Genomic DNA, 24794 nt, shown 5'->3' with positions numbered 1-24794 from the left:
GGGGGGCGGGAAAACTGGCTTAGGGACCCAAACACATAGGAAAACAGGATGAGGAATGGCAGACAGACACAGAGACAGAGAGGTGTCTGGCTAGTCCTACTGCAAGGCCACCGTCCAGTGGGCCTCAGATACTCACGAACCAAACCGAGCCTTGTCCTGCCCTGGGCACTGTTTGCCCACCTCTTCCCCCACCTTCCTGATGTCTGGGCTTGAGCCTTCATTTTCTGTTTACACACCTGCTTCACCCTCCACCCTGACCTCAAAACTGCTTCTCCAGTGGCCATAAGTCAAGGTCAAGCTGCAACTACCCCATGATCTGCTTCGGAGCACCCAGCATCCAGGGACTTAAAAATATCTCTTCTTCACCATCATCATCACCACCAGCAGCAGCAGCAGCAGCAGCTCTGTCTGCTTTGTGCTCATTGAGCCAATACATTATTTCTAATTTTCATGACAATTTGCGAAAGTAAGGTCTATGATCATCTCCATTTTACTGATGAATTAGAGCTCAGAGAGGTGAAGTCACTTGCCCCACGTCACACAGCATGTGAATGATGGAGTCAGGATTCAAACCCAGACCTGTCCTCCCCACAGCTTGCTCTCTCTCTCTACTGCATCATGGGCCTCCTTCGAGCTTTGAAATGCTCCCCGTCCTCCAGTGGACAGCAGGAAGCCTGCTCAGGAGCACCAAATCCCATCACGGCCCACAGCCCCACTCCCGCAGCCCTTAGTCTTGATATTCAACAATGCAGTAGACTCCCTCTGACTCATCAGCTCCTGGCTGAAGGTAGGCCATCCCTTCCATGTCCTTCGATTCAAACTTCCCTCCGTGTCCCTTGGTGCCAAACCCTGGGCTGGGGCTGAGGACCTAGAGATGAGCTGGGCTGAAACCTGCCCGATAATCTGATGGAAGACAGAGGGCGCTGTGGTACAGAAGGCTTGTGAGCAGGTGGCATTTATACAGCAGTAGGGCCTTCGTGAGGCAAAAATGTGGGGAAGCGCACTGCTGACAACGGGAACAGAAAAGGCGGAAAGGGAGGCGTAGATGGCTTGGTAAAGGGCAGACAAGGCGGATAGAGGAGACAAGGTGGAGACGCAGAGCCAGACCCCAGGGCCTTGCAGGCCAGGCAAGCATTTTGGATTTTACTGCAAGCACAGCGGGATGCCACTGAGAGGGTCTTAAGCAGGGAAGTGACGTGGTTCTGTGAATGTTTTGTGGACAGTTTGGGCCACTGTGGGAGGCCAGAATGAAGGCTGGAGTGTGAGGGAGGTCAGCCATGAGGAAAAGGGTGGTGTCCAAGTGAGATGGAGGGGATGATGGCTGGGACCAGGGTGGTGGGGGTGGGGGAGAAGGAACACGTGTTCCTAGAAACAATTTTGAGAGTAGACCCAACAGGATTGGTGATTTGCTGAAGGTGGGGTGGAAGTGGGGGGAGGAGTCAAGGATGAAGCCCAGGAATGCAGAAGTACCTTTCCCCACCTTCGAAAGGTTGAAGAGAAGGGAGACCTCAAGCTGGGATGAGAAAGATCTGGGCAGGGTGCCATACATGCCTTGAGGCTGGATTTGATGTTGTAGGTGGAAGACTTTTGAGCGGGGACAGTGTGTGTGGAGATCCGTGGCATGAGGACAGGCTGGTGGGTGGAATCTGGAGACAGGATGAGCAGAGAGAAGACTGGGACAATGGCCGAGATGACAGGGAGGTTGGAGCCATGAGAGTCCACATTCACGCAAGATTCTACAGGACTCTTGTGGGCCTGTAGGTGGATGACTGGGCACGTGGCTGGGTAAATACTGAGACCATCACCGATAGACAGTGGGAAGGAAAGCAGATGCCCAGGTCAGTGCTGGGAGCAAGATCAGGAAGAGGCATGTCAGAAGCAGCGAGGTCTATGAACCAGGAAGCCGGGAGATGCTTAATAAATTCACATGGACACAGAATTCCTTGCTGTATCACCCTCAACCCTGTGACGCCAATTTCCCAAAACCTGCCAGAATTCCCAAGAGTTCACCTCAAGTAAGAAGAAATCAAGAAGCACTGTGATATGACTTCAAGAAGACAAAAGTCACGAGACCAAGCAGATCCCCATTCTGAACTGGCCAGCTGGTGACCTAGGGCAGCCCCTTGCATGCTCTGGGCCTCAGTTTCCCCATCTCTAGGTGGGAGGTGGGCTGGAGGACTTCGAAAAGGCTTATTCCAGCTCTAACAATCTCTGCTTGAACGAAACAAGAATGAGCAAGATAATCTGATGGATCAACTAGCTATAGGACAAATACAGGGAGACAAAGGGAATGTATTGCAGGCTCATTCTAAGGAGGACCTGGTTGAGGATACGCAGGGCTTCATTGACTTCTCACCTTTTATTAGGGTCTTTTGTTTTCCCCATTTTATTTATTTATTTTTATTTATTTATTTTTTAAAGATTTTATTTATTTATTCATGAGAGACAGAAAGAGAGGCAGAGGGAGAAGCAGGCTCCCAAGGAGCAGGGAGCCCGATGCGGGACTCGATCCCAGGACGCTGGGATCATGACCTGAGCCGAAGGCAGACGCTTAACCATCTGAGCCACCCAGGCACCCTATGTTATCCCCATTTTAAAGAAATGAGGGAAAGTGAGGGCCATGGTCACAGGCTGGGGCACACCCACAAGCTCTTTGACCCCAAAGCCTGTGCCTAAACTGCTGTGCTGAGCTCACTGCTCCTCCTCCTGGCTTGTACATGTCTCTCTGAGATTGTAGGTCCTCTGAGAATAGGACCCTTGGCATCTATTAACATGTACCCACCAGGGCCTCCAAGGAGGCTAAAGAAGCAGGTGCCTGGCCCAGGGCCTTCCCCTGACAAGGCACCGCCCTTGGCTCAGGAGCCTCCACCCCACCCACCCCCATGCTGTCCACACCAGTCCAGCCCAGACTTCCCATCCTCCAGCATGACTCAAGGCTACCGCGATCCCACAGGCAGGGTGGGAGCTGTCCAAAGGCTGAAGCACAAGGGCCACCGTCCTTGGTCCAGGGGCTCTCCAGTAACTCTGCTCTGCCTCTGGGACAAGCCCGGTCCCTGCACCATCACGGCCTCCTGGGCCCTGCAGGCCTTCACCTCTCTCCCATGGAGAGCACCTCACACCAGCCACACTGGAGGAAGCTGAGTCTGTCCCCACCGCGGGACCTTTGACCTTGCTGAGCCCTCCCCTAGAATACTGCTCCCATCTCTTCCCATTCCTCTTGTCCTTGAGAACTCAAGTCAAAGGCTGCCTCCTCCGAGAGGCCCTCCCTTAGTCTCTCTCCACAACATCACCTGGTTTCACTTTCTTCGTAGTGCTCTCTGGAACTCAACTATTTTCCACTTGTTTTACTGTCTGGTTCCCCCTCTGAAATGGAAGCTCTCTGAAAGCAGGTGTCTTTGTCTTGTTCATTGTAGTATTCCCAGCCCCTAAAATAGGACCTGGCACACAGAAGGTGCTCCAGCCCTCTCTGCTGAATGAATAAATCCCTCTGGGCTCCCAGAGCCCACAGAATGAAGTCCAAGGCTGGCTCTCCAAGCCCAAGTGGGTGAGGGCCTCTGCCAACCTGGGCAGCCATTTTGCCCTCAGAGCTCGCCTTCTTCCTCTGGTCAACACCTTGGATTCCCCTACGTGCCCGGCCTTCCTGCCCCTTTTGTCAGCCTCGGCTCAAATCTCCCCTCTCTGGAAGCCTTCTCTGACACCACCAGAGGCCTGATTAATAGTAAATGACCTCGTCTTCCCACGGTCCAGGCAGCATTCTGGGCTTTAGCACCAACGGCACTGCATTGTAATTACTTCCCAATGAGGCTGCCCCACAGGGCAAGGCTTGACGGCAGGGTGGGGTCCGATCCGTTACTGTGGAGTCAGAGCCCAGCACTGGGCCTGCAGGCAGGCAGGGCTCCAGGGATATTCATTGCATTAGGGCACCCTGCAGACTGTAATTATCTGTACAGCGTAGATAAGCCCTGGTTTAGGAGTCAGCCATATGAGGATTTGCAAACTGGTTCCTCCACTCACTTGCTGTGTGACCCTGGGCAAGTGAATTCACCTCTCTGAGCCTCAGGCTCCACCTCTGTGAAATGGGGGCAGTACCATGGGCTGACAGGAATGTCATTAATCTTAAATGTAATACTTGCCATCATTCACGAAGAGTTCAGCAAGTCCACAAAGTGTTCATCACATCAAGGTTTGAAAGAGAGGAAAATCAGCAATAACCTGGACGCCACCAATAGGACAGTGGCTGAGTAAATTAAAGTATATTCATCCTCAGTATGTGGTTGTGAAAGACAATGACATAGACCTTCAGATGTGGGCCTGGAAAGTTCTCCAAGCCACTGCTGAGTGAAAAAGCACATTGCAGAAGGATTTATACAATTTAATATCATTTAGGTAAAACGTCTACAAACACTGCCACACATTTTCTGTGGGTGCGCAGGTAGCAACAAAAGTAGAGAGAAAGGTCTGAAAGTAACTGACTAATGAGAGTTACCTTTGGTGAGAGGACCGGACCGGGGGGAAGCAGAGTGAGGGGACCAGACTGGGGAAGCAGAGGGTTTTTAACCTTTTCTGTTATGGTTTTGGTTTTTATAATCCGATCGTATTCATTTTTTGAATTAAAATTAGAATACATTAAATGAGACATTGGTGGCTAACTACAAAGGAAACGCAAAGAAATGGTTATCCCCAAAGTGAGGACAGTCGTTACTTCCAGCAGGGGTGGCGGGTATTGTTGGAGAAGGGCCACGTAGGGGTGGGGGCTGCTGGAAGCTGGCGGGCCTTCTTGATCCCAACCCAAGTGGTGACAGCAAAGATGTTCGCTTAATAAAGATTGATTAAGCTGTACGTTTATGACGCATCCGCATGACTGTGCTTCCTGAGGGCAGGGGCCAGCTCATACACACCGTGCTATCATCTGCTCCCCACCCACCCCTAATTCACTGCACAGAAGCAGACCTTCACACAAGTCCTTGTTCAGTAGGGTGCGCCCCATAGCTGCGAGTGCTCCCAAGGACCAAGCCGCTGTCCAGGGTACTAACGGCCCAAGCCTGGGATCTGACCAAATAAATATGCCAGCTTCGAGACTCCTCATCCTAACTGGCCACCGCTCAACCCTGCCATGTGACCCGACCCCAGCCTGCCTCTACCACATCACCTTCCATCGTGCATCTGCCGTGCCTCAGGACCTTTGCTCGCGCTCTCCCCCTGCCTGGTGCCACCTTTCCCCAGCTGTTCTGTGGTGCATTCCCTCATTCCCGGATTCCACTTACATGTCTTCGACACAGAAAGGTCTTGGTCATCCCGCCTCACGTTAGCCTTTCCTCTCTTCCCTTCTATCCTCTCCCAGCACTTCTCACTGCCTAATACTCAAGTTTTCACGGGTTATGTGCTTGTTTATAATCTGCCTCCCCCCACCTGAATGTCCATGCCAGGAGGACAGGGAGCCCGTCTGTCCTGCTCGGTTTTATGTTGCCTTTTAAAAGGGCCTCCGCTGCCCAAAATTGCATTAATCATAAGCTTCGGTTCACCACATACTCCCACTGTTGGCTGGGCAAACCCCCTGCCATTATTTATTTGCTTATTTCATTTATTTTAAATAATGTGTTCCCATGAACCCGCCATTCAACATTCAGAGTGGAACCATGCAAATAATCACTCTGACTCTTGCCTGACTTATTCACGCTATGTCCCCAGCGCCTGCCACATAGGAGGAACTCAGTAGCTACTTACTTAAGAATAAGCTAAGGGACAGTGACCTCCACATGCAAAATGTAGCTAATGGGAGTGCCTGCCTGGCCTCCCAAGGAGACGGATGGGGGTGGAGAAGAAATCAAAGGCCAGGCCCTCCACTAAGCTCCCCTGTCCTCCCTGGTGCCCCCAGCCCCTGCTCAGCCTGGCCCAAAGCCTCTTCTGTGCAATTCAACTCTACAGCTTTACGGAGGGCCCACTGTGCCAGGAGCTGAGGACACCGAGCACATCAGCCCGGGACCCTGCCCGTGAGGAGTTCTCAAACTACCATGCAGGGGGGCCCCCGGCAGTCTGCTGCTATCCTGAACAGTAAGACGAGCCAGCCGGCGCCTGCTTCATGCAGGCATGTGCTCTGTGCTCTCCTTGCATCATTTCTTGGCATCTTCCCAATGAGCCAATAAAGCAGGTGCTGTTCCTTTCCCCTCTTTCTAGAGGAGCAGCCTGAGGTGGGCCAGAGTGGGCAGGGACTCGCCCAGACCAGGAAGGGGCAGGGCGGATTCCAGAGCCCGGCTCTCCCTACACCCAGGCATGCTCCCTGCATTTCTGCAAAAGCAACCAGCACGGCGGAAAAGGTGTCCACTTTGGAGTCACATAATAGGTGGTAAGGTAAGGTCCCAGTGGCGGGGTTCAGTGAGGAATCGGCAGGGGTGTCCCGTGGGCCAGCTATCCCTTTCACGAAGGGCCTCATTGAACAAGACTCCCATTTTTGACCTTACAGTTGGGTGACACTGCTAGACCACACAACCTGGGGGACACTAAGAATTTTGTTTTACTAAATCAAATAATTTAATACATGACCTGGCAAATATTAGTTATTTGGTGTGTTGTTGTCATTGAGAGCACAAGTCTATAAGTCCATTTTGGTGTTCCTTTATTCTCAGCATACTGGGAAACTCAAAAAGTAGAAGTGGGTCCTGGGGTTCTCTCAGCCTCTATGAAGCTTGCTGAGTCCTTGCTGTGTGACTTCAAGCAAGCCACCCAGCCTCTCTGAGCCTCTCCTGGAACTGTGTGGCCTCTGCGCAGCATCCACAGAGGGCCTTGCCTGCAGGAGGTGCCCCACAAACATTTATTCGGAGGTGTTTAACTTGATGGAATCGGGTTGGCCCACATTGTATGAGACAGTCCCTGCCACAGTGGAAGCAAACTGTGAGCTCTGGACACTTGAAGGAAAGTGAAGGATCAAGGGACATGTGTAGGTTTTTGGTGTGACAACCATTTACTGATTTGGGACGATTTCTAGGGAGCTCAGTGTTAAAGGAGGTATCCTGCACCCACTGGTTAGAAACACTTTCCACTCATTTTCTCATTGAATATTCTCACTGAGTGGTTCTACAAGAGAACCATTATCAATATGCCCATTTTACAGATAAAGAAACTGATGCTCAGCAAGGTCAAATCATTTGCCTGGGCTGACACAGATGGAACCAGGGTCAGTACCCAGGCAGTTGGACTCCAAAATCTTGTCGCCGTCCATCTGCTTTACCTCTCCCCAGACCCTTGCCCACCTCTTCTTCCCTTTGGCCTGGGCCTGCGCTTGCTGTCTGAGACATCCATGTGCCTTCCATCCCTGTCCCGGCTATGGTCTCCTGCCAATAGGAGCCATTCGCTAAGAGCTTCCATGTTGGTTGCCTCCCTGAGTCATAGCGACACTGGGGTGCACACTGAACAGTGTCCCCGGGGGCCCCAGTGCATTCTCCAGGTTCACACAGCAAGACCAGCTGTGAGGACAGCAAACACCTGTGGGCCGACTTGCCCCTGTACCACCTTGCTCAGAGCTCGCCGCCTCTGGGCAGTATCCCAAGAAAGGCCTCTCAGTCACCTCTATGCAGGACCTCTGTCCAGCAGTGAACTTCTCCTCAGTGGCTGAAAACAGCAGACACTTTGAGGTTTGTGTAGAAAACACTTAATATGCAATCCAGGATTCTGCCTCCCACAGGCTGCCCCTGGCCTCCTAGAGAAAAAACTGCTCTGGTGAGAGGAGAGGCTCAGGGCTGTGCAGGGTCAGACCCTCACTCTGCCTGACCAGCTGTGCGACCTTGGATTGGCAGCTCCACTACTTGAAGCCTCGATATGAGCACTCTCCCCAAAGCCCCCTATCCTTTACACCCCCAGGGTGGCGCCATCTCCAGCCTCCTCCCTGCAGGTCTCCATGCTGCCATGCCTGACCCCCGTAAGTCTCCTCTTGCCCTGGCGCCCCAAGAGGGTCTTTCTAAAACTTAAGCAGACCATGACTCCCTTGCTTAAGACTTTAGGAGCTTCCCTGCACTGGGGAAATAATCCAAACCCCTTAACCCAGGCCACAAAGTCCTGCGTGATCCGGCTCCTGCCCGCACCTCTCATCTCTTTCCCTACCACTTTCCGCTTTACCTACCTCACACTGAGCCACACTGCCTCCTCTTTGTTCCTCAAACCAAACTCTTTGCAACCCCAGGCCCTTTGCATGTGCTAGTCCCTCTGCCTAGAAGACTCTTTGTCTAGTTAAGTCCTATTCCTCTTTCAAGGTTCCACTTAAATGTCTTGCCCAGTCTCTGTTGGCTCCCTATAATTGTCTCTTCTTTGGAGTAATTTATCACAATTTCTGATTTTGCATTTCATTGATATTTACTCTCAAAGGTCCACATCGACTCTGAATCGTCAACTCCACGAAAAGTAGACTGTGTTGGTTTTGTTCACCGCTTTATCTCCAGTGCCCAACACAGGGCCTGACACATAGCAAGGGCTCAGCAGAGGTGTGGAGTGTGTCCGTTACATGGATCCTTTATGGGGACAAGCAGCTGAGGCAGGATTTGAGTCTTCTGAGCCTCAGTTTCCAGTTCTATAAAATCAAGATCATAATTCCTCCCTTACAGGGCAGTGGGGAGGATCTAAACAGACAATGAATATTGATGGTGCTTTGGGGGAAAAAAATGTTCTTCAAATATAAAAGCTTGAAAGAGCTGGCACCTAGACTGGCAACATTCAGAGAAGAGTGAGAGAGAAGGGCATGGCCATTTGTCAAGTAACCTTATCTTCCAGACATTTTACATTTCCTCGTTCACTGACTTCTATGACATGGTGGTTATGGCCCAGAGGAGGAAGCTGAGACTCAGAGAGGGGAAACCACCTGCCCGTGGTATCACAGTGAGTCTGTGGAAGAGTCTGGATTTGAACCCAGCACACGGGGAGGCAGTCACATCTCCCGTGCATCTCCAGCAGAACTTGACCTCTTGCAGTGGGCTCTGGACAAATATTTACAGATTGGATCAGTGAAAAGGGCCAACCAGAGTCACCTGGACCTGAATGGCTGTCCCGCCCGGGTTCTGCCACTCACTGGCTGGTGACCTTGGGCTAGCCACTCCCCTTCCCTAAGCCTCAGGACCCCATCTGCAAAGTGGGAATGATGACCTGTGCCTGCCGCCTACAGTGGTGGTTGGCGGGGGGATTCAGCCAGAGCCCGCAGTTCAAGTGCTAAGCACAAGGAATCATGAGCAACTGTAGGCCTGTTATTCTTGCACAGGAGGGAGCAACATGAGGGAAGGCTTGGGGACAGGTTGGGGGAATGATAACAGGGCCGTGGAAAGTGGGCCCATCAGAGAGGACCTCTCAAAGGAGGGGCCCCTGGAGCCAGAGAGCATGGGGGCTCCCAGGTCTGCACGCAGTTATCAAGGGCAGTGGAAAGCCTTGACACATCCTGCAGTCGGAGGAGGGGCCCCTGTCGGGGGTGCGGGGGTCGTCCTCAAGCAGCCAGGGAGGGGGCGAGATGGCCACCAGTAAGGAATCTTCCATTTCCGCCCCTTCTCTCCACCCTCTGCTCCCGGACCCCTCACCTCCTTCCAGGTCTCCGGGCTCCCCCCGCAGAATCCCACACATCTCAGTCACCTGCCAACCTGGTCTCCATGCCAGGGTCTAGCCCGGCCCCACCTCGGGCCAGTCCTCCCCCCCCACAGAGGGACCGTTCTCTCTTCTGTTGGGAAGGCCTTTTACTAATTAGAAAATTATCATCTGAAGACCGTATAAAACATTTCCCAACGGTGAAAAGTAAGGGCTGTTTTAGGCACAAGCCAGCATGGGACACGTGGGTCACAGTGTGTGTAAATGCACCACATTTCTAACACAAACTGCCTCTTCCCACCTGCCAGAGGGTTCCAGACACACAGCTCCTTCCTCCCCTTCACAAGCCAGGGAGCTGCGAGGCCTGAAGGGAGGAGATGGGAATGCTGCACCAACGTAGGGATTTGTTGCCTGCGGGGTCACTGAGTCCCTAGGGGAAGGATGGCGGCTTGGAAAGGAGACTGGGGTTCATCCTGGAATCCTCCCTCTCCCGGGTGCCCCTCTATCTGTCAACTTCCCATCGGTTCAACCTAGAGATGTCTGAATTCCTCTGCTCCTCCCTGCTTGGTCCCCAGCTCTGCCCCGAGCCCGGCTCCATCTCAGCTCCCCTCTTTCTCTTCCTGCTGCACCCCCCAACCCACCATCGCTCAGGCTCCTCCTCCCTTCCTTGCTTGCTTACCCACTCCACAGATACCTCTTGAACCCCGTGCATGTGGCAGACACTGAGCTAGGAACAAGTGACGTGGTCCTCGGAGCTGACGATGGGAGTGGGACCCGGGGTCCTGAATCCATGCCCTACGCTATTCCCTAAAGCACGACTCTGGTCAGGTCATGCCCCTGCCCCCAGCCAGAGGAAAAGTCTTGCATCCTGGGCTTTCTCTGGCTTCCCCTTCCCAGCCGCCAGGAGAAGGTGAGAGGGCAGGTCTGCAGCGTTGAGACTTCACTGTAGGCCATCTGGATGGAGTGGTGACCATGCCTGGCAGCGGGACCCTGCCCCGTTGCCTCCCCAGGAGCCTGAGAGATCTCCAGATTCTCAAGGCCCCAGTCATGCCCATCCCCACAGGAGGAAAACCGAGGTGCAGGGCAGGCAAGCGACAGGAGCAAAGCCCCAGGGCACATCGGTGGGACCCAACCCCCAGTTCTCCCAGCTTTGTCTCTGCGGGTGCTCCTTCATTCTAACTCCAGACACTGACACCCCCAGAAGAGAAGAGAGGTTTGAGATCTTTTCTCTGCACTTCCTGCTGACGTTCCAAGGGCCTGGGCCTCTGTTTATTTTCATTCCGAGGGAGCAGGGAGTCGGGGGATAAACCAAGAAAGACGGGCAATGAGATGAGGGATGTGGGGGCAGGCAGGGTAGGCGAGGGGGGAGGGAAAGGCGGGTAGTAGGGCCGAGAAACAGGGCGCAGGGAAAGAATGACCAGGGACTCTGTGAGTAGAACAGAGAAGGGTGTGTGGGTGCTGGCATCCAGAGAAAGTCGGAGTCACACAGAGACAGAGACAGACGCAAAGAAAGAGAGACAAAGAGGAAGAGAGAACAGAAAAGGGGGGGGCAAGAACAAGCCGGGGTGGGGCTCCCGGGGCCTCCTGTAAACTGCTTCCCTGACACCCCGCCTGACAGGGCCCAAGTGCTGCGTGGAATGGGGAGGTGCAGGCTCTGGAGGACTGCAGCCGGCCAGCCCGGGGCCCGGGCCTGCCTTCCCCCACCTGTTCTCATCCCCTGCGCTGCTCTCCTGACTTGGGTCCACACCTCCCTCAACCTGTGGCCATCACCTCCCTGCCTGCCCACCCTGACACTGTCCTGTCCGTCCCCGTGCCCCCCCCAGACAACTCATACACAGCCCACCTTTCTGCTCCCCCGCAGGTTTGGGGTTAGGGCGGGGAGCCCAGCAGCCTAGATGGGGAGGGGGCCGGGTGGATTATTGAGGATGTACTGGACTGCGGCTGACACGGAGGAGGAGGAAGAGGAGGGGGTCTTGGTGATGGATGATGCTGGTTCTGCGGTGGGGGGGCAGCGGGGAGGGGGTGGAGGAGGGCTGGGGGAAGGGTGGTGAGGAAGCGGGTTGAGGGGGGGAGCAGGACCAGGCTCACATTTGGCATTCAGGGCAGCTGACAATAAAAATGCTTTATTGCCAAGAAACTGGATCGATCGGGGCTGGAGGGGGCCGGCAGGGGGGACGCGGAGGGCTCAGCGCAGAGGCCGGCGGCCGGGCCTCCGCAGCGACCAGGGCCCGAGCTGCCCTCCCCCCTGCGCCCCCCTCCCCGCCTCCTGCCCTTTCTCTCTCCTGCAGCCACCGCTTAGTTCTTATTATATTTTTTCTTATATATTTTTCCCCCAGCTTCTCCTGCTCCTGTTATTTTTTTTTCTTTTAATTTTTTTTTAAAACTCGCTGCACTCCCAATGCCGAAGGCCACGTGGGGGCAGGGTGGGGGCGTCTGCCCAGGCCAGGCCCCTACCCACAGGGCATCCAGAGCTGCTGGCTCTGGGCTGAGCCCCACTTTGCCTCCACATCCCCCAGTTCCATCAGTCTCCCCCAGAACCTGCCTCCGTGGGTGCCTATCTCCCCTGCCATTCATCCTAAGGGTCTCCCTCCACCCACGAAACACCCCCCTCTCTGGTGGGCTCAGGGCCCTGGCCAGGCCTTCCTCCCCTCCCCCCTACCTGGCCCCCTGCTCACTCCCAGAGCCATTTGGCTGATGGTCAGAACTGTCCGTCAAGGGGGCTCTGAGCCCCTGGGGACCCAGATGGGAGGAGGGAAGGGGAGAGGTCGGGGGTCAGGCCACGTCCCCTCAGCTCAGTTTTTTCCCCTCCCCCTTCCTAACAAAGGGAACAGCGGGCCGAGGCTGGGTGGGGGCGGCCTGGTACTCAGGGAAGCAGGGAAGAGAAGGACTGTGGGGATGGCCACGGGCAGGAGGTGGGGGTGGGGCTCGCCTGCCCCTCCTCTGCCCTCCCCCTCGGGTCAAGGCTAAGGTGATTCCTCAACCTCACGGGGAGGCTGGGCTGGGCTGGGAGGGGAGGAAGATCTGGACAGACAAAGAACTGGAGCCCCGGGGAGTTGGGGGCTGGGGGGATGCACCTGGGACCCAGGCAGCCCCGGCTGAGGGAGGGGCAGCAGGCACCCCTCTGGCCTTGGTCTCACCCTCCGCATGGCCCTGCCTCCCATCTGTACTAATCCCAGAGCCACATGGAACCTTTGAGCTTGGGCAGGGTTAGATGGGGACAGGGGGGGAAACTGAGGCCCAGAGAGGGAAGATCGAGCCAGGGCTGGGATGGAGGATGGAGGCACAGCTCCAGGGTTCTCAGTGTTGTCTGGAGCCTCTCCCTTTTCTCTACTCCTACCTAGGGAGACATCCCTCCCTTCCCTACCCGGCTCTGGGGAGGCGTAGGTTGGGGGCAGGTGGTAGAAAGTTCTACCTAGAGGGGAGAAGAGGGAGAGGCTGAGTTGTATTCTCTCTCATCTGAGAAAGAAGGGGACGGGGAGAAAGAAATTTTAAATGTGTGTCTCCAGCACTGGCCTGGCACAGCTCTGAGATGGAACTTCAAGTCGGAAGGGCAGGAAACCACCATGGAGAGGGCCTTCCTGAGCGCCTGGCTATCAATGGCTGGTGAAGAGGACATTCAGAGAGGTTCTTTCTCCTGTCCACCAACACACAGCAAAGGCGGATTCTCACTCCAGCCCAACACTGCCTCAAACCTCCCAGCTGCCCAGCCCAACCGCAGAGGGCAAAGGCGAGCCAAGGCAGTGAACAGCTTTGAGCCCCCCCACCCCTGCTTACCCCACCACTCCTCCCAAACCCCGTGCCCACAAGAGATGATGAGCTGCCCGAGGCAGAAGGAAATGCGGGAAATCCTCTGTGCTTACATTCTTCTACCAAGGTGGCTCTCAGGGAGAGGGCCACAGCCAAGGGGAGGTAGGGGAGGATACAGCGGGCCTCTTTTTAGGGGGGTGGGCTGGCTGGAACACGGCCCCACAGCCCACCAAGGAGGCCCCAGATGGGCCAAGGACTATAGGGGTCCCGCTGCCCTCCCCCAAACCTCCCCTCCCTTCTCTCCCTCTTTCTCGGCTGGCTATCGACCGGGGCTGTGACATGGTAGATCAATACAGCAGGGATATAAAGCCGGCTGGCTGCCTGCCTGCCTGCCTCTCTCCCCGCTTGCCTTGCTTCCCTTTCTCAGAGCCGCACCCAGGTCCCCCACCCCCCCATGTCCCCCTTACCCATGCCTCTGAGGGGCCAAGCCCCCCACCCCGCCAACCACCCCCCTACAGCAGGAGAGCTTAGGGAGGCTGAGAGCTTGGACAGCCAGGAGAGGGGGTGAGTATGGGAGTGGGCAGGGAAGCAGATGGGGATGGGGATCACACTGGTAAGGTAAGGGGGCTGGGATACATTGAGGGACAGTCCGCCTGGAAGAAAGCAGGCATCCCCTCAGTTGGGAGCAGCCTGGGGAGATGGGGCCCTTTGAGGGTATGGGAGGGATGGACCTCTGGGAGATGGGCAGGGGGTGCCTGGGGGTGCTGGGGAGACACTGTCCTGAGCCCATGGAGTGGGGGCAGGCCTGGGGACACGCAGGAGTAAGCTAAGGTGAGTGGATGCCCAGAGCAGCGGGGCAACCCCCAGGCAGCCTTCTTCCCAACCACAGAGCCCCTGGCTGCCCCATCCTTGGGTCTCTGTGGGCAGAAGCTGCCTTGTCCTTGCCCCAGGGCCTGGCCTGCACGTGTGTAGTAGGGGCGGTTGGGGGGGGTTGTTGTGAGGCTTCGAACAGGAGGTTCCAGGGGCGCGCTGCGGCGTCTGAGTTGCCATTATGTATAGGGTGTATGTGTGTCCCCTATGTACCTGGGTGGCCATGTGTTTTTGAGTCCTTAAGCTCTGCTGTGGAACTCCAGGACTGTGTGTCCCCGCGTGTCTCAGCTACTGAGTCATGTCTGTGTGACCACGAGTATGTGGGTGTGTCCCCGGGGACTCGGTGGCTCTGTGTATGTGTGTGTGCTTCCGTGAGTGTCCCCCGACTCTGGGCATCCCCAAAGGTCTGAATGCGTGTATGCAGATCTGTCTGACCCCCGGGCGGGGGCAGGGGGCATGCACGTATCCCCGGGAGCACCTCAGTGACCCCCTGTGCCCACGTAATGTAGTGGTTGTGCGTTCTTCCGTTCCAGGAGATCTGTGTGCGAGCCGCCGCCCGAGCGTGTCTGAGCGGGGATGTTTCCGTGAGAGTGGGGGGACCGTGGAGCGAGTCCCCGTGTGCCCGTGTGTGTGTGGATTCTGTGCCTGTGTCTGTGGGTGGTTGTAGGTGTGGTTGCCTCCGCCTGTGATCGGAGCTTCTTTCTTTTTGGAAGTCAGAGATCTGGTGTGCCTTCTGTGTGTCTATGTGACGCTCGGGTCCCTGGATGCCGAGGGCCGGGCGTATTTCCACGAGCGGGCTGGAGGCTCTGGGTGTGCCCCATGTGTGTCCTGGTGACTCGGTGCATCTGACAGTGCTGGGGAGTGGTCTCTGAGTGGGGGAGGGTGGCGAGGCAGCAGAGACTGCCACTGCGGAGCTGGCTGGCCTGGTCTATCACTACAGCTACATCGCCTCCAAACCCAAATGTGAGGGCCTGCTGCCTTCTCGTCCCTGCTAGAGGCCCCAGATCCCTGCCAGGACGGGCCCAGGGCCCCCGCCCCCTCCCCCCTTGGGCTCCGGACCTCTGCTCCTCAGCACCCCCCCGCTCTGGTGGACGCCACCTCAACTCCACCAAGCGACCTCCGTCCCTCCCAACCCCCCCAGCGCCACCAGCTCCCCCCGCCCTCCCCCCACCACAAGTCCAGTCCAACCCAGACAAAAGCAATTACTCCTGAGGTAGGATGTGAGTGTGGGTGTTAGAAACAGAAAAAAGGGGGGGAGGGAGGGGGAGCGAGAGACACACACACAGAGGCAGGGATGGACAGCCAGAGACCCAGAGAGACAGGGACGTGAGAGACAGAGGATGAAAGAGACTGGAAGAGACCCAGACACAGGAGGCGACGGAGGAGAAAAGGAGCAGAGGAAGGGCAAATGGGGCGGTGGAGAGACACACAAACACCGGGACCAGACAGACAGAGAGAGCGTGTGCAAGGCACAGAGATGGAGGCATGTAGATTAAGCAAGGATGGGGGCCGGAGACAGAGAACTGAGGGGTCGGGCCGGGGACTGGAGTGATGCGCAGAGGGACACAGAAAGATTGCCACAGAAGACTGAGACAGACAGGGAGAGCGAGACAGAAAGGCAGAGACAGTGGGCGAGAGACCTTGAGAGCCGGGCAGCTGGAGGTGGAGGGAAGTTGGGAACACGGGAGACACTGAGGCCACAACACTTAGAGAGGAGCTAAAGGAGGCCTAGTGCAAAGTGGTCTCTCCTCCTGCAAGCGTGTGCGCTCCCGCACTCACTCACACATACACACACACACATACACACTCATGGCTCTCTTCCCGTGCTCTGCCCCTCCTCACCCCCGCCCCATCAGGGGTGCCCAAGCCCTAGGGGCCCAGGTCCTCCTGTGAACCAAGGCAGGGGACAGGACAGACGGAGGACAGACAGGGAGGGGTGGGAGCAGACTGGGCTCCTGGTGACACGGCAGGGGAAGGGGGCAGTACCTCCCTCCTACAGTCCCTGCCATCTCTCCTCCACCCACAAGACGTGCACACCAGGGACCTTGGCCAAGTGCAAGTTGCTTACACTCTGTCCCAAGGCAGCTGGTGAGGGGTGGGGCCACAGACACCAGGCATGAGGTGCATCCCCCACTACCCCCTGTTGCATCCCCAGGCTGGTGGCCCTCACCTCTAGCAGCTCACTTTTGCACCCTCATGTGCACACTCTTTCTGTCTCTGAGCCCCTTGTTCTGCTCTCCTGGCTGACTTTTTGCTATTTCCCGGTCTCTTTGTCTGCTCGTCTCAGCTGCTCCCCCTCTCCAGGCACTTCTCTGTTGCAGGGTGCTCCCTGAGTCTCCCCGGTCTCTCTCTCCCTTTCTCAGGTGACCCCTCTGGCCCTCCTGTCCACACATGCCCCCAGAGGGGGGCAGATGGCTGTATGGGGCCCTCAAAAGCTGTCCTGGGGTGGTGAGGCCGGGCGAGAGGGGGGCACCTCCTTTCTTGTTTTTCCCTCACGCACCGTTTTTCCTTCTCTCTTCCTCACCCTCCCCCCCATCCCTACCAGGTCCACATCTCCGTGTGGTTCTCTCTGGAGACAGAAAGCTAGATGTGGACCTGTACACACCCTACTTGCAAGACTGGAAAGAGATCCAGGCTCAGAACAAGGAGGGAGCGGGGCAGAATGGAGAAGCCAAAACCTGGATGAAACCAAGCAAAGGAGAAAAGAAGGGGACAAGGGTGGAGCCCCAGGATGAGGAAGAGGAGAGGAAGGAAGCCAGAAGCAGACAGTGTGAGCTGGACAGTGCCGGGGGCTGGGCTGGGAGTGCTCACCATGATTCCAAGAAACGTTGCTAAAGCTACATAGAGTCAGACTCTGGTCTGCCCTCTGCCTACCAGCCCCCGGCGTGGAGTTAGGGCCAAGTGTCTGCCCTCGGTCCCTGGGACTCCAAGCCCACCAGGATGGTGGGCACTTCAGCCTTCACTTGCTCTGGGACGGGGATGCCTGGGACCCAGCAGTCCCCGCCAGAAGCTGCCGCCAGATGAGAGCCATTTGCCCTCCTCCGCATCTGTTCGCCCCACCCCATGGCTGACAGACACTCCCAGTCCTGGGTGGGTGACAGCTCTCCCCACCCACCCAGTGACCGCAAAGGCAGCCAAAGGGATTGAATGATCTCTTGACACCTCCCAGCATCCCACCACTACCGCAAACACCCAGTGAGGAGCGCCACTGCCCTCTGGACCACTCTCACCCCCCACAGCGGGGCCCGCCCACATCCAAGGAGCCGCCCCCATACTGAAGCTCCTTCCGGCCCACCCCACCCCCAAGGTCCATCTGTAACGGCACACACCCAATTCCTGTAGCCTAGGAGCTGGCATGGCCCGCCCCTCTGCAACAGCGGGGTGGCTGACTGGGCCTGGGGCATCCAAGCAAACCCCTGACCCCACCTACTGACTTCTTGGTTCTGGTCTGCAGAACACCTACAATGCCACTCAGGCCTGCATTTCGGATCCTGGAGCCCCCCACTGCCACACCCATACTCTCACCCCAGGGAGGAGGCAACCCCCTTGCAGCTCCATGTCCCTGCCTCTGAAGCAGCCCTGGGTTCTCTCCAAGACCCCTCACCAGACCCAGCAAGAGAAGCCTGTCAACCACAGCTGCGCTCCTGTGTCTGAGGCAATCCAGACTCTCCCTCAGGGTATGCAGGCACCCTGGGCATGCCCTACTGCTGGTGTCTGAGCCACCTGTGGGACTCCAGGGCCTCATCCACACCGAAGGCCACCAAGTCGTTTTGTGGAAGGATGGAAGGAGACAAGGTGGGGACACACCTGCTCCCTACCCAGCACTGGGAGGGCCTTGGATGCCCAGTGGACAGTAGCTGGCCGTGGGCTCTGAGGCCAGGCCAGAATCCACAGTCCTCAGTACTGACCCACCCACTGGAACAGTAACTTACGCCTTGGCTTCTCCTAACCCTTCAGGAACCTTCCCCCCCCGCCCAGCCTCCTCCTCTCAAAGACTGCCTGAGACCCCCCAGGCAGGTCAATCACATCCCACTCTCTCCTGCCCCAGTGCCTTGCAGACCTGTGGGTTCGGGGTAGTAGTGTTTATTCCTGTGTCCACCACCCTGGAGCCCCTCAGAGGCTGCACAGGTCTGCCCCCTCTGAGGCACAAGGCCTGGCACACTAGAAACCCCCAAAAAATGGTGGCTGAAGGAATAAATGGATGGATGTGGGTTTATGTGTCCATGTGCTCACTTACTTATTCTTTCAACAAATCCTTACTGAGCATTTACACTGTGCCAGGGACTGGGGGTCGACAGCTTACAAGGGGTGGGGGAGAGATGTTACACACACAATATATGATCAGATATGGTAACAGTGCTCAGGAAGGAGGAACGGGGTGGGGGGCAATGCAGCTTTGCAGGGGGAGGGTCAGGGAGCCTTAGAAGGAGAGCTGAGGGAAACAGAGGGGAGGGAAGGGGAGAGGAGGGAGCCCCGTGGGCACAGAGGCCAACCAGCACCTCCAGGGCTGGAGGAGGTCCCCGCACTGAGGAGGCCTCCAGACACCTATGGGGAAACACTCACCTTCCAAGTGCAGCTATAAAGGAAAGACAGTGGGGGTGGAGGCAATGTTTGTTGTAGTTGTTGCTTTGTGACAAAATTATATACCTAAGAGAGTGTAGCCTCCTTCAAACATGTCTCCCTGGGGGGACACGAACTTTCCCGTGAACCACTCAGATATTTTGGTGACAGCCTTCAGGGCCCGTTCACAGACTTCATCAGCCAAACATCTCCTGTTGTTACATCAGTCTCTAGTTTCTATCAAAAAAACCAACAAGTAGCCCCAGTAATATCCAACCCTGCCATTGCTAAATTTATCAGAGTTGGCACCCAGTAAGATTTCAGGGCTTTCCCCCAAATCAAGTCCCTCCCCACCCTGCCCAACCAAGCACAAGGATCCAAGGATCGGCCACCCCGAGGAGATTCCAGTCACTGCAGTGGGTTCTGGTGAGGTCGGAGAGAGCTCGCAGGTCAGGCAGACCTGAACACAAAATCTACCTCTACCGCTTACTTGCCTGAGGCCACTTGCCGCCTCTCTCTGTGCCTCAGTTTCCTTCTCTGGCAACAGGGGACTACCATCTGCCTCACAGGTTTGCACTGAGGATTAATGCCAAATGCCCAGAGTAGGCCCTGGCACGGAGGTGGCCCCTAATAAGTATCAGTTTCCTCATTAGGATGCAACAGTTCTTGGCACCTGTTACCAAATCTGTCAGGCATATGTCCGTGAAACCTTGGATACTTAACAAACATCTATTTGAACACAAAGAGCTAAAATCAGAGACTTGATTGCAACCTCCACCAGCTCTGAAACATAATTCCTTTAACAGCCTCTTATTTTAGCCTGACTTTCAGACATTCCTCAAAGCCAGCCTCTAGCCCCCAAACAAATTCTGCAACCTGGAAGCTCCTTGACCCTCTTATTTTTATTTTTATTTTATTTTAAGTAGGCTCCAAGCCCAATGTGGGGCTTGCCCTCATGACCCTGAGATTAAGGGTCACGTCTTCTACCAACTCAGCCCCTCCTTGACCCTCTTTTCAACGTCAAGAGCATCGGGGGACGTGAGTGTTCCTGGGAAAGCTGCTCTTCTGGCTCCCCGGAGAAAGCACACATCCTATATTCAGACCCCTGCATTCCTTTCCAGTCAGAACGGGGTCCCTGGACGGGCGTCAGGGAGTCTGCGAAGATCCCGAGTTGAAGCACAACTGGGGAGATACAGGGATGTGTCTTCCGGGGAGGAAGTCTATACTAAATGCTGTACAACTAGAAATCTACGGGCCAAAGATTACCGGAAGCCATGTGGTTTGGACCACAAGGAGATTTGTGAAATTTTGTTAGTAGCCAACGTTTAAAGATTGGGAGACTTCACACAAAATTCTGGCTTTCTGGCTTCTTTTGGAACACTGGGAGATCTGGCAGGTGGCGTTGAATCTCTGCGGGAGACAGGGACTGGAGCTGCAAAGCTGGTTCCCACCCGGATGCGTTTTGTAGCCCACCACAGTCCCTGCTGCACCGGGTTGCAAAGCTGGAGCTATGGCTTCCACCTGTGTCGTAAAGTGAGCCTGGGACTCCTGCTACAGCGAGGATGCCCAGGTGGAATGCCTATGAGGGCAGCCAGAGGCCTCCCCAGACCTGACGCCCGTCCAGAGACCCCGTTCTAACCGGTAAGGAACAGAGGGGTCTGAGTACAGGATGTGCGCCTTCTCCGGGGAGCCAGAATTGTCCTGAACCAGAACAGTCCTGCGGCCTGTGGGTTAAGCTGCTCTGGTAGGAAGAGGGGTGGCAGCACGTATCCCACCCCAGAGCACCCCTCTCCAGATGCTCCACTGCCAGGGCCTCATCGAGCTGAGTGGAGCAAACCACCAGAGCACACGCCCAGAGCCCCTGTTTCCTTCTGAGCTGAGAGGCTGGAGAACTCGGGCTTCTGTTTAGGAGTCTCACTGGGCTCCAAGGAGGGGCCTCACCAATCCTCACTTGTTCAGGGGGATCTTCCAGCTGTATTTCGAGCTCCTGCTTCCTGAGGCACATGCTTCCATGGAGGAACTTCTTTTTCATCCTCACATCCTCTGTGTGGTGGGTGCTGTTATCACCCTCCTTTGATAGATGGGGAAACTGAGTCCCACTGCTGGCACAAGGCAGAGCTGGTGCCATCTGGCTCTGGAGCCGGAATCTGAACTGCCTCACTAGCCTTCCGGCCTCAGGATGGTGCTTAGGGAAGGTTCTGTTATTCCCTTTAGAGAGGAGGAAACGGAGGCCCTGACTATCCCGAGTCGCTCACAGCAAGGATGGGAAAGAAAAGGGGTTCAGACACAGGTGTGCCTGCCCCCAGGCTGTGATCTGACCCACCAAGTCACCCATCTCTCTCTGACAGAGCGTGACACTCATCAGCAGAAGCCCTCACGGTCACCCACACCCAGAACCACCAGTGTGACCAGAAAGCCACAGGACACACAGAGGCTGAAGACGCAAAGCAGACTAACCTTGTGGAGGACAGAGCAAAGCAAGGGAGGGCAGCACTCCTGGGGTGCGGCCCCGGGGAAAAGGATGGGAAAGCAGGGGCTCCTGAGAGGGAACAGGACCCAGAGCACAGCAGTAAGCAAAGCTCTGAGGCTGTGGCCCTTACCTCTTGGGTAAACGCAGCGAAGCTAATACATTCAGGCCACCAACCCGGTCCAGTCGAGAACCTGGAAAGAGAGGAGAAGAGAGTCAGCCTCCCAGGGGATCTGTGAAGCGTCTCTAACTCGGGCAGGATGAGGCACTCGTCCAGTAGACGGACTCTGCTCCTGTCACAGCATCAGGAGGCACAAATCAGCAAATGTGGACTCGGGAGCTGCCAGGCACTTGTTGCCCTCAGTGGTCATTTCCGGGCTCTGAGCCTCAGTGTCCCCATCTCATAAATGGGCATCCCCCTGCCTGCCTGCCTTGTTGAACATCTGTTTTTCCCATCAGACTGGAAGCCCCTGAAAGGGCAGGGGCTGTGTCTTACGGCATTAGCCATTGGCAGAGGGCCCTGCAAAATGCAGGGGGCTCAATAAGTCAATGAGGGTGAGGAGTGAATGGGTGGATGGACGGAGGGATTAACTAACTCACAAACTATATATCTCAAAGGACGGCTGGGAGGATCAGATGAGAAAGACATCTGAAAGAGTTACTCATTATTGGGTACCTGTGTGCTGCAAGGAGATGGAAATAAAAGTCCAGAAAAGATGGTATTTCTGACTTGTGTATTTGTTCATTCATTTATTCGCTGGGTTAATCAGCAGATACTGAAGCGTATCTCAGCTGGGCTCTGGACCAAGTGTGGGGGTACATAGGTGGATCAGACAAGGCCCCTGCCCTGTCTGCCAGAGGGCTCACAGCCAATTTGGGGGGGGGGCGCTGAATAAAGACCCAATGCCAACATGCTGGGGTAAGCAGAGGGTGCTGCAGGAATCCCAGGGGAGGTCAGGGAAGACCTAAGGAGGGTGCCACCCCCGAGCCAAGCCCAGCAGACAAATAAACTTTAGTCAGGCAGAGGGCCGGTGGGAGGGACGAGCAATGTCAGGCCTCTACCTGCCCAGGGGACAAGGAGGAAGTGGGAAAAGAGGAGGCTGAAGAGACAGCAGGGCCTGCACCCCATAGGGCCTGGGCCAGGCAGCTAGGGGGAGGGACACGCTCCACTTTGTCTTTAGGGAGGTCCCTCCATGTGCTGTGCAGAAAATGGAGAGGACATGAGGAGACCTGTCCCTAAAGAGTGTTTGCTGAGTCCCACCCCACCCCCTGTGGCCCTGCAGGGAGGCAGTGACAGCTGGTATCAGCCCCACTTTACAGATGCGGCAGATGAGGCTGAGAGATGTGACTTTCCCAGGGTCCTGCGGAGCTGGTTAGAGAGTGAGGGCTGTGTGCCTCCTCCTGAAACCTGGTTTCCTGCCTTCTGGGAACATGGTCTTCCTGCAAAAGGAAGCCACGCAGAGACCCTTTGCCCCTGCTTGCTGTGCGCTCTCAGAGAAGGTGTGGGGACTGTAGGCTAGGGAGAGACTTCCCAGAGGAGACAGGATGTCAGGGAGACCTTCCCACCAGGAGGGTGCCGATGAGTTCACAGTGACAAGCACCCCTGTGAAGGGAGTTAACGAAGCCGGGGAGCCCACAGCTGTCTCACACCTTTGTTGCCCTGTGGGTGCCGTCCCGAGACGGGAGACAACAGGGCGACAGGCAGGATGGCCACGGACCTGGAAGTTTGGCACACGACTTTCCTATCTCGTGGCAAATATGCTGGCACAGATGGGAAGACTGAGGCCCAGGACCAGCCAAGGACACAAAGAATTAGTGGAGGCTGGACAGGAGTTGAGAAGGAGAGAAGAGAAAGAGAAAAAGACGGGCTGAGACAGTAGAGAGAAAGATGATGGATGGATGGATGGATGGACGGACAGACGGAGAGATGGATAGGAAAGAGAAGAGAAGACACGGGGAGACAGAGAGAGGAGGAGTGGAGGGAGCCACAGGCAGAGACCAGAGAAAAGCCCAAAGGAGAAAGAAAAAAAGGGGTAAAAGGAGCAATGGGTCTGCCCCACTCCACCCCCCACTCCCCCTCTCTCTATTGGGGCTCCATCTTCAGGGGTGGGAGGGGACCAGGACCCCTGTTCCCCGGGGGAGAGGGAGGAGCTGGGGTTTCTCCCCACTCAAGAGCTGCTCCCCCCCACCCCCCCACCCCTGCTCGGAGCTAATCAGCGGCTGTCATCTCCACGGTGAGGTCTTGGTTAAGGAGATTTAGGGCTGGGATCAATAGGAAATTTAAAAATCGATGCAGCGCGCAGGGCAAAATCGATGGCGTTTAATCGCCTTGCCGATTCCCAGTCAAAACAATTAGCCGCGCTGAGTGTTGAACACGGTGGCGACACGGCATTAACCGTCAATATTGGTGTAAGTGATGGTGGGCGGGCGGGGGAATCCCTGGGCCTCTGAGGGGCCCCGAGTCAGACAGTGCCCGAGGGCTGGGGTCTTCCCTGGGGCAGTGCCCCACACCAGCTCTCCCCTCCGCACGCTGCCACCCTCAGCTGCGATGCCCAAGGCTTGTGGGCAGCACTACCCTCGGCCTGTCCTCCTCATCTCATCTCCCAGCCCCCGTGCCCCCATATGTCCTCTGACAGGCCCCTCTGCCCAGTAGATAACATCTCCCCTGTGCGGCAGACAGCCCTGTGGGAGCTGGGAGCCACCTGCCCAGCAACGCCTGGGGACTGGAAGATGGCAGGAGCTATTTAGAAGATGCCTTCTCCCCATTTCACAGATGGGGACTCTGAGGGACAGGGAGGGGAAGCAGCCAGTCCGTAGTGACGTGGCACAGGAAGCAGAGGAACTGGGCCTTGAATCCCAAATCCTCTGACTCCACAGACTATATTCTTTGTAGCTAGCTGCAGCCACAGAGAAGGGGAGGGTTCTGCTATTCACCAGAGAAGGAGAGAAAGCGCTCAGCTCTCCTCAAAGCCAGTATCAAAGTTTGTGTGGCCTCGAGTCCATCTGCCACCTGCCTGCCCAAGTGTGAGCTCTGGGAGGGTAGGTTGGGGCCTGGCTCCTCTGGGGCTCCCCAGCACTACCCAGTACAGGGTATGGCCCCACGCTGGAGCTGGGGACAGGCCTGAGGATGCCAGTGCCCCTTGGCCCCAGGCACAGACTGCCCACCTACACTCCCACCAAGGGACCCGATGGGCGGAGCCACTGACCCCCACAAACAAAGCAGCTCCATGGGTTCAGTCGAGTGGCCCTCCTGAGAACAACTGGTGTTTCCTGAGCGCCAGCTACAGGCCAGGCTGCTGCGCACGCTTAGTTGCTCTGTGGATGTGATCTCACAGAATCCTCACGACCTGTTTGGTGAGGATCATCCCCAAGATACAGATGAGGAGGTGGAGGCTCAGAGAGGTGAAGTCCCTTTCCCAAGGTCACACAGCCAAGAGGGGGCAGCTCCACCTGACTGGACTCTGAGAGACACAGGACATCAAGCAAACAAGATCTCCCAACAGCAAACAAGAGAATGTGATGTAAACAGAGGGTGCAGGAACGTAGCACCATAACCGAGGACCTGGAGGGGCCCCCATGGGGCGGGGGAGGCAAGGCA

The 24794-nt window shown here is 56.2% G+C and overlaps 1 protein-coding gene across 8 annotated transcripts in view; it reads right to left on the bottom strand.

The window, feature by feature from the left end:
* The window catches only part of POU2F2 (POU class 2 homeobox 2), a 53812-nt gene extending 32420 nt beyond the window's left edge, over window positions 1–21392 (bottom strand). For all 8 annotated transcript variants that reach the window (XM_081806982.1, XM_081806971.1, XM_081806975.1 and 5 more), the window contains exon 1: window positions 21330–21392. The gene's annotated coding sequence lies outside the window, so the exon portion shown is untranslated. The remainder of the gene's footprint in view (window positions 1–21329) is intronic.
* Window positions 21393–24794: the final 3402 nt, after the last annotated feature.

This window comes from Leptonychotes weddellii, chromosome 16 (assembly GCF_054177405.1).
Source record: "Leptonychotes weddellii isolate Sample4059 chromosome 16, ASM5417740v2, whole genome shotgun sequence".
In the NCBI taxonomy this organism is placed as follows: Eukaryota; Metazoa; Chordata; class Mammalia; order Carnivora; family Phocidae; genus Leptonychotes; species Leptonychotes weddellii.
Note: the sequence above shows the minus strand (reverse complement) of the source record. Positions and strands in the feature narration are given on the sequence as shown.